Source organism: Heterocephalus glaber, unplaced genomic scaffold (genome assembly GCF_053883595.1).
Source record: "Heterocephalus glaber isolate CG9 unplaced genomic scaffold, H.glaber_assembly_v1.0 deba00001729, whole genome shotgun sequence".
Lineage (NCBI taxonomy): Eukaryota > Metazoa > Chordata > Mammalia > Rodentia > Bathyergidae > Heterocephalus > Heterocephalus glaber.
Window position 1 is genome coordinate 12,045,402 of NW_028258440.1, and position 10,828 is coordinate 12,056,229.

Here is a 10,828-nt window from a genome sequence, read left to right on the forward strand (position 1 = left end):
AACCCAGCCATAGTGGCGTAAGGTATTTTTTAGGGCTGAAGGGCATCTGGTTATTTAAAGAGGGGAAATAGTGATAGCTGTAGAATCACAGACAAAGCTTTGCTAAGTCTCCACTGCAGGCTCTTTTCTTTGGCTACAGTGCTGAAGGCTATGTGTCCTGAGCTGAGCAGAGCCTCTAACAAAACCAAGCATGGCAGTTCTTTTAGAAGAATCTTATTTTGTTCATTGTAGGCCCAGTTATTGAACTGAGTGTAACTCATTGTAAATGCTTGCCCAGTTTGTTAAGGATTCTTATCCACAGCAAGAGGACCCTGGCAGGAAGTGGTGCCTCCAAGTCAAGTGTACCATGATATTAAAAATACACAATCTGCTGAACCCCCAAGAAAAAAAGCAGCTACATTTATCGAAGAGGAATGGTACCTGGATGACAAAAAGGCACACTACAGGCTGTGCAGATAAATCAGGTTCTTGGGCTCAGGAGTGACAGAAGAGAGAGAGAGAGAGAGAGAGAGAGAGAGAGAGAGAGAGAGAGAGAGAGAATGTGCTTTGGTCTGGGGCTATATGAAATGCTCCTAAAGTGGCATCCAAGCCCAAGTGGGTAGAGGAGAGTGATTAGGGAGGGATGGCCTTATTTTATTTTTCAAAAGTGTTTCCCCTTTTATTAATATACATTTGTGATATATAATAAATAGATTCATCACGGGGAATTGATACATATATGTAACACATCTTGATCCTTTTTACTTCTCCTTCTCTTCCTCCCATTTCCCCCCATTCCTGACTTCCCTTCCCACCTCCACAAAGTCTACCTCCCTGTTTCCTGTCATCTCTTTTATTTTGCTCTTTAAATAACTTACATGTTTCTCATATAAAAGAAACCATGTGATGTTTAACCTTCTGTATCTGATTTATTTCACTTAGCATTATGGTCTCAAGATGTATCCATTTGCCTACAAATGACTCAAATTTACCCTTCACGGATAACTAGTACTCCATCATGCATATATACGTTTTCTTCATCCATTCACATGTTGATGTGCATATAGGCTGCTTCCAAGCTTTAGCTATTATGAATTGTGCTGCTATGAACATGGGTATACATGTATCACTGTAATATGATGTCTTTAGATTTTTTGTGAAGATACCCAGAAGGGGTATAACTGGGTCAAATGGAATCTCTATTTTTAGTTTTCTGAGGAATCTCCATACTGATTTCCATAGTGGTAGTAGTAGTTTACACTGCCTTCCTTTTTCCCCACAACTTCTCTAACATTTGATTTTTTTAGTTCTTAATGATAACCATTCTTTCTGGAATAAGATAGAATCTCTCTCTTGTTTTGATTTGTATTTCTCTAATGGCCAAAGATGCTGAACATGTTTTCATGTGTCCATGGACCATTCCTTCTTTTCCACCTCCCTCCTTCCCTTTCTTTCTTCTTTCTTTCCTCCCTCCCACTGGGGATGGCTCCCAGGGCCTTGCACATGCTAACTACTTGCCCTACCACTGAGCTGCTACGTAAGCCTGCATATAGTTTTGAAGTATGCAAAACTAGCACAAACCCAAAAAAAGTTAACAGCTCCTTTTGAGATATTGTATTTGGATTGGGTGAGGGAAAAATTGCCATCTGGGTGGAACATTCCAAAAGTAAACAACATTTTGCATCCTTATGGTTGAAAATAAGCCAGAAATTCAAAGACTATTTTTCTTTAAGTTACCAGTTCCCTACTATATATAAGCTTCTGTTTTTAAAATCAGTCAAGTAGTTTTAAGAGACTTCAATATATACATATTTAAGTGCAGACACACATAATGATAGATGGCCACACTGTTTAAAGATTTAAGCATTGGTTTTAAAAATAAATCATAGCAGCATAAGACTTTTTATTGCTTTATAATCTAAATGTTATGAAAAACAAATATATATGGATGAGTCAGTTAAAAATAAACTTATGGTGATGAAGTATTTTTACTTTTTATGTGTCTCTTCCTTTTCATTTAAAAAAAATATTGCTAGATTTCTATAATGCAACATTACACTTAAAATACCATTATGACTTGTATCTCGATGTCCACCCAAAGCCTCATGTGGTCATAGGTGGGGCTTTTTCAAAGTAGCTGGATCTGCAGTGTGTGAGGCTGGGATGGATTCAGGGTGCAATGCGAGAATTAATGGTGCTAGGATTAAGGTGTGAGTGCTACCTGCCATAAGGTACAATATAAGGGACAGAAAGAGGCTTGTCCCTAGGACTTGTTCCTTACTATCTTCTGTCTGCCCCTCTTTACCATGAACTGTTTCTCTTCTGAGATGCCCCTCGGCCCAGCCACCCTGCCTTGGAGCCAGCTGATTATGGACTGAAACTTCTACAAACTGTGAGCTAAATAAAGTTAACTTGTGGGGTTGGATATTTTATCTCAGCAAGGAGAAAAATAACCAAGACAAATACTCACTGTAATAAAATCAGGGAGAAGATATTTAGCTTTTTCTGCAATTAAAATTACCAAATCACTGATTTTGGGGATGATTCATCTTGATTTGGTATATTAGATGAATTTAAACTACAGTATATTAGTTCTTTTCCATTTATTTTAAAATTTAAAAAATTGCTTCACAGAAGTTTATAATAGTGCTTTTTGTGATTACTGATTTCTAGCATGCTTCCTATATTCATTTCTTTCTTTGGAAATTAGCATCCAACTACTGTATTTGATTAAATAAGCTTGTCAGTTTCTGAATTGGAAGTTTGTATTTGTGAAGAGCTTTTCTTTTTGGCACTGGGGATTGAACTTGGGTCCTTCTGCTTTGGGGGCAGGTGGCAGAACCACTGAGTGAAATCCCCGGCCCGTGAAGTGGTTTTCTTAAGGGGCCAGTACATTTAAAGTATCAGAAGTTCAATTTCTTCCTTGTATGGGAATTTGTTAGTTCTTTTAGGTTTATATAAGTACTTGTTAGTCTTAATACATAGCAGAAGAGTTTTAAACTATTTTATTGGCAACTATACATTCATATGGTAGAAGAATCATATTAAACTTTTGGTCAAGTTAGATTGTCCAAGTAGGAGTTTATAGTTGAAGTGTAATTTCCCCTCTCTATTTTTAGTTATGTGCTGTTTGCTGTCGTTCTTGTCTAATCAGTATGTCAGTTGAGCTAGAGACTTAACAGCAGCAAAAAAGTTTTTTGCTCCTACATTTTCATTTAGCTTATCTAGATAGGTCCATGAGATTTCCTGACTTCTTACAAGGGAAAAAAATAATACATTCAAGATTTTTTCAGATTTCCTAGATAGTTGGCGGTCATAAAGAGTCTGGACAGGCCAAATGTATATGGTTATAACCTGCTTCTTGTATTCTTGGGCCATTTGCAGTCCAATATTTCAAATACATATGCAAACTCATTCCTATTATTATTGTACAAGTCAGGTAAATGTGTTAGAAGTCAAAACCTCTGCTCTTTCATCTATGAAAAATCTGCTTAAGTCTATATATTTCTCCAACTTTGATTGTACATCTTTCTGTTTGGATTAGATACATTTATAGTGTACACAAATAATAGACTCATATTACCAATTAATTACCAAAAATTATCCCCACAAAACTCAGAGGGGCAAAGGGTTACAATTGCGAATAGGTTATTGTACATGACTAATTTATTTTCATTTGTAGGGAGCTTAGAGGCTTTTCTCACTCAAATACAACACAGAGAATTGTCTTTTTAAATTTTTAAAATTAATTTTAATGGTACAATTTTAATATATATAATGATCACATTCATCAAAGGGAATTTGTACCATACATGATATATCTTGATTCCTCTTTTTCTCCCAATCCTCTCTCCTGTCTTCAAACATCCCCACCCCTTATTTACAAAAGCCTCTGTTTCCATTTTTTCCCTTCTTTTCTCATTATTTTTATTTTCCTTTCTTCCTCTGCTCCTCCCTTCAAAGTTTCCCTTTCCTTTTGAACTGTTTCTTCCTATTTCATATTATCTATTATACATTTTTGTCCTTATTTACCCTTGCTCACACATATGTGTTTGATTTATTTCACTGCAAAGTGTGTTCTCAAGGTGCATCCATTTAGCTATAAATGTCTCAAGTTTATTTTTATTTACGGCTGAATAGTACTCCATTGTATAAAAAAAACGCACTTTTTTTTTATCCATTCTTTGCTTGATGGGCATTTGCGTTGTTTTCAAGATTTAGCAAACTGTGCCGCTAGAAACATGAGTGCACATATATCATTGTGATACGATGTTTTAAAAATTTTCAGGATGATAACTAGCAGGGGAATAGCTGGGTCAAGTGGGGTCTCTAGTCCTAATTTTTTGAGGAGTCTCCACACTGATTTCCACAGTGGTGGCACCAGTATACACTCCCACCAACAATGGAGAAGGTTTTTTTTTTTCTTAAATTCTTTTATTGGTACATTGTAGGTACACAACACAATTACATTTCTCATTGGGAACTTGTACCTTTACATGATGCATCTTGGTTCTTATTTTTTCCCCATTCCTAGCCCTCCCAAGAGGGGTTTTTTTACCCTACAGCCTCGCCAGCATTTGTTGTTAGTTGCTTTCTTGATAACAGCCATTTTTTTCTGAAGTGAGATGGAATCTCAGTGTTGTTTTAATTTGCATCTCTCCGTTTTATGCCCAGTTTGAAACTATACTACAAGGCTACTGTGATAAAAACATCATGGTACTGGCAAAGAAACAGACCCAAGGATCAGTGGAACAGATTAGAAGATGCAGAAACAACTCCAGACACACTCAGCCACCTCATCTTTGACAAAGAAGCCAAACACCCTCATTGGAGGAAAAATAGCATCTTTAATAAATGGTGCTGGAAAAATTGGGTTTCAACTTGACAAACACTAAAACTACAACTATATCTCTCACCATGTACTAAACTAAAATCAAAGTGGATCAAAGATCTAAATATTAAAACAGAAACACTAAACCGGCTGGAACAGAGGTTAGGTAGAACTCTTGAAGACATTAGCATAGGAAAAGATTTCATGAACAAAACTTTAGTCACATGTGAACTAGCACAAAGAAGCAACAAGTGGGATCTCTTCTTATTAAAAAGCTTCTGCATAGCAAGAGAAACCACCAACAGAGTGAAGAGACAACAAAAATTTCACCAGCTGTTTCTCAGACAAAGGTCTCCTAACTAGAATATATAAACAGCTTTAAAAAAATCAGACCTCCCAAATTTAAAGACCCAGTCAAAAACTAGGCATCTGAAACGAACAGATGTTTCTCACACAAAGAAGTAGAAATGGCAAATAAACATATGAAAAAATGTTCAACATCACTGGTCATTCGAGAGATGCAGATGAAAACAACACTGAGATTCCACCTCACCCCAGAAAGAATGGCTGCTATCAAGAAATCAACCAATAACAAATGCTGGCGGGTCTGTGGGGAAAAAGGAACCCTACTCAACTGCTGGTGGAAGTATAGACTGGTGCAACCACTGTGGAAATCAGTATGGAGATACCTCAAAAACCTAGGATTAGACATCCCATTTGACCCAGCTATTCCCCTGCTGAGTCTCTTCCCAAAAGAATTACAAGCATCATGCCACAGTAATATATGTGCACCAATGTTTATAGTGGCACAGTTTGCATTAGCTAAAACTTAGAAACAGCTCCACTGCCCATCAACTGGAGACTGGATAAAGATGTGTGTGTGTGTGTGTTTTTTAATAAAATGGAGTACTACTCAGCCATAAAAAATGAGAAACTAGAGACATTTATAGCTAAATGGATGCACATTGAGACCATACTCTTAAGTGAAATAAATAGGACACCCATGTGTAAATACTGAATAGTTTCTCTGGTGTGAGAAACTGCAAGTGTAAATAAGGATTAAAAGGTATAATAGATAGTGGGAAATAGGAAGAAAAGGTCCAGAGGGATAGGGGAAGTGGGAAGCATAGGGGAAAAGAATAAATATGAGAAAATGAAAAAATGGAAACAAAGTCTTTGTAAATAGGGAGGGGTGGAGGATTTGAAGGGAGAGCAGGGGAAGGGGGAAAAATAAGAACCAAGAGAGATTATGTAAAGGTGCAAATTTCCAATGATGAATGTTATCATATTGTATACCTAAAATATACCAATAAAATTAATGAATAAAAAATTTTTCATCTCTCCGATGACCGAAGATATTGAACATTTTTTTCATATGTTTGCCGTTTCTACTTCTTCATCTGAGAAGTGTCTATTCATTTCAGATACCCATTTTTGATTGGGTCTTTAAATTTGAGTGGGGTCTGATTTTTAAAATTCTTTGAGTCTTATAGATATTAGTCCTTTATCTGAGGGACTGCTAACTAAAATTTTTTCCCACTCTGTCCCTTGTCTCTTCACTGTGTTGGTGGCCATTTTTTGTTGTGTAAAAACTTTTTAATAGGATGAGATCCCAGTTGTTGATTCTTTGCACTATTTTCCTGTGCAGTTTGGGTTTTGTTCATGAAGTCTTTGCCTACCCCTATGTCCTCAAGAGCTCTACCTATTCTCTCTTCCAGCAGATTCAGTGTTTCTGTTTTAATATTTACATCTTTGATCCATTTCAATTTTATTTTAGTGCATGGTGAGAGACATGGGTCTAGTTTTAGTTTTTAGCATGTGGAAAGCCAGTTTTTCAGCACCATTTATTAAGGGAGTTATCATTCTTCCAGTGAAAGTGTTTGGCCTCTTTGTCAAGGGTAAGGTGGCTGAATGTGTTTGGAGTTGTTTCTGCCTCTTCTAGTTTGTTCCGTTGATCCTGAGGTCTTTTTTTTTTTTTTTTTTTGCTAATACAATGCTGTTTTTATTATGGTAGCACTGTACTATTATTTCTAGTCAGGGATTGTGATGCCCCCTGCCTTGCCTTTGTTGCCCAGAATTGTTTTTATTATTCTAGGTATCTTCTGGTTTGCAGTGAATTTTAGGAATGTTTTCTCTAGTTCTGAAAGATATGCTAATGGTGATTTGATTGGGATTGAGCAAATGCTCCTTGTATTGTTTTAAACTTTGATTAATTTACAGAGCTCTGAAAAAGTTGATTTTGACAATTTTTGCTAGGGTCCTTTTTTATTTTTACAGTGGAGTTCGTTATTTCATCACATCTGCCTGCAAGTGAGGACCACTGTGATATAGAGGACATCTTGACCATATCTGAAACTGAACTATTATGTGCAAAAATTAAGTTTTGCAATATTAATGAATGGCTAGTGCTGGGAGAGGTCTCACATTTTAAAGAGCACTCCTCCTCTTTGAGGTTTTGTTGCCCACCCTCTTGAATGCAGAAGCATAGTACAAGTTACCCTCCTCAGCTTGGGCAAGTTGAAAGTCTGCAACAACATGAAATAATATGCAATGATATGAAGTACTACGCAATGAACATAATGTATATTCTTTTGCTCTAGTCAAGAAAACATTTTCTATCTTTTTTATTTTTGGTACCAGGGATTGAACTCAGGACCTTGTACTTGTGAGGCAGGTGCGGTACCACTGAGCTAAATAAATCCCCAGCCATTTTCCATCTTGATTGAATCAAAAGAGAGGAAGCAGGACATTTATTCAAGTAAAACAGTCAAACCCCATAAGATCAGTGGTTGATTCTTGTGGTATTACAGTGTTCCCTAATCTTGTTCCATTCTTCTTATCTCTGTGATACCCTTGAAAGCTACCAGTCACTGGAAAAGGAAGAAGGTACTTAAAGTTATCCCCAAAGGTTCTTCCCCTGAAACTTATGACTACTTGACATGCCTGGAGTTTTTCTGGAAAATTCCTTTCTCAAGGTTTTAAGTTATTTGATCTAAATCAGACCTATTTAAATACCGCATTGTTTCTCTGGTGTGAGAAACTGCATGTGGAAACAGATGTTGGGAAATGGGAACAAGGTGTTCACATGGGAAGGGGAACAAGGGAGGAGGGAGGGGAAAAAGAAGGAAGGGACAAGAAAAAAGTGAAAATAGAAAAAATGGAAACAAAGCTTTTGTACATGGGGAGGGGAGAGGGCTTGAGGGGGGAATGGGATAAATTTAAAAAATTAAAAAAAATTAACATACCCCCCAAAATAAACTCTACGTGTTGAAAAAAAGGAAAACTGTCCAAACTGACTCAAAAAAAAGAACACTTGACTATACTTATAATAAATACTTAAATAATTACACTTATAATAAATATTCTTATAATAAGTATAATATACTTATATTACTTATAATAAATTTATATAGATAAATAAATACTTATAATAAATAAATTTTCCCACAACGAAAGCCCCTGTCCAGATGGATTGACTGGTAGATTTTACCAAATGACTAAAGAACAATTAATATCAATTCTTCACAGGGTCTTCCAAAAAATAAAAGAGGAAGGGCCTCTTCCTAACTCTTTCATTGAGGCCAAGATACCAAAGCCAAACAAAGATATCATAAAAAAGAAAATTATAGGCTAACTTCCCTAAGAATATAGATGCAAAAATCTTTAACAAAGTGTTAGCAAACCGAATCTCATAACATTAAAAATATTTCGTATAATGACTAAGTTGGATTCATCCCAGAAATGTAAGGTTGGTTTAATACAACAATTTCAGAACTCCAAGGTTTGTTTTATATGAAAATTGATCTATGCAGTGAACCATATATAGAATAATGACCACAATGGAGTGATGCAGGAAAACTATTTGACAAAATCCACAACCTAGCAATTGAAACCTGATAAATGATATCCATGAAAAACCCAAAGTTGACATCATTATTTAATGGTGAAAGACTATATATGTGTGTATAAATGTATGTGTTGCATGAATTTGTGCACATAGATAAGGATGTAGTTTTAAGAATGTATGTGCAGAGCTGGGCGTGGTGTCGCATGCCTGTAATCCCAGCACTCAGGAAGCTGAGGCAGGAGGACTGCTGTGAGTTCGAGGCCAGCCTGAACTACAAAGGGAGACCTTGCCTCAAAAAAACAAAAAAAAGAAAGAAAGAGTGTATGTACAGATTATCAGAATGTTCTGTCTTGGATACAAAGAGCCTGTTCTTTGAGGAATTAAGGAGAGGATACAAATAGATTCACAGGTCTAGATTGGTGATCTAAATATCTACCAGCAGCCAGGGATTTAGCTCAGTGGTTCCACTGCCTGCCTCGCAAGCACAAGGTCCCAAGTTCGATCCCCAGTACCAAAAAAACCCCCCCAAAAACAAAAACCAAAAATATCTGCCTGCTTCTTCATTGTCAAGCTTGCTGTGTTATGAATCAAGGCCACGTTATTACAGTGATCTACAGTCCAGGCACCATCTAGATATGTTGTAGATGGTCACTTCACTTTGTCCAAAAGTGCAGGGTAGAAAAAGGGTTACTCTATGCAAAAGGAAATATCTGAAGATCTCTGGTACTGTAAAGAAATTAGCTTAAATTCATTGTTTAAGCTTAGTGTGGAATTATACTTTTAAACATTTCCATCCAATTTCCTGTAGTTCACTGAATAGATCAATCTCCAAGACAATTGCCTGCAATTCCCTTTCTTTCCAAAGAGCTTTAGTTTTTCTGTAATTTCTTAAAGTAGGTTGCTCCAAAGTGAAGCATAACATTCTGAAAGTTATTTATCCAGCTTGAAGTAGAGAAAGATTTATAAATGTAACCTTACATTGAACTAGTTTTCCTTGATTGTTGACTTCTATTAATCTCATTTTCTTGGTTAATGACAAGGATTGTATGATACTTATGTCTGCATCTTGCTTGTCATAGGGTTTGCCACATATCAGGCACTTACTCTGTCATTAAACTGTCTCTTTTATTACAATTGGTGAATTTTATGTTATATAAATTATACCTCAATAAAGCTGTTTTAAAAAGATTTAAAATGTCAGTTTGATTTCAGATCCATTGTCCCTAAACTGGAATGAGAGGAACTACTATAGGAGGGGGTAAAAATACTATAACAAGATGTTATTCTTCCTATGGTTAGAAGATTCTGAAAAAACAGGACTTAGTAAGCTAAGTTGGTGTGGTGTTTATCTTTCATCTTCTTAAGTACTAATTTTAGTTGAAGTATGTCATTCAGAAAATTGAATACAATAATTATAAGTGAATAACAATATGAACATTCATAAAGTGATCACAGATGTAATCATCACTCAATAAAAACAGACATTGTAAGAACTCCAGAAGCCTCCCTCACATTCCCTTCAAGTTCTTTCCCATCCTCTCCACCAATGGTAATCACTCTCCTGACTCTATCATTATAAATAAATTTCCCTGGTTTTGAATTATAGGTAGGTAAAGTAATAAGAGTATTTATTCTGTGTCTGTCTTCTTTCACTCATTATTGAGTTTGTGGGAGTCATCTCTATTGTGTGAAGTTATAGACTGTTCATTCTCACTACTACAATTAATTCTTTCATTGTTGGTGAATATTTTGGTCATTTTTAGTTTTTGGCTATTGCAAATAGTAATATAAATAATATTGTTAAGTCTTTTGGTGAGTGTATGCATGAGTTTCTTTTAGGTATATACCTGAAATTGCCTAAATATGGAGTATGAATTTGTGTATTCTGTTTTAGAGGATATTGCCAAATAGTTATCCAAAGTGTTGCACCAACACTCTCACTGGCAATATACTTGAGGTCCACTTGCTCCATGACATTTTTAGTAAGTAGAATATTCTATTTTTTCTCATTTTTGCCATTCTGGTGGGCATGTTTCCATATGTATTAATTTATAATTCCCTGATGACTGAGTTGTGTACTTTTTAATATTTTTATTACTCATTTGTTCAAATCTTTGGCCCATTTTTCAATCAGGTCCTTTCCTTGTTAAATTTTAGTTGTTTTTGATATA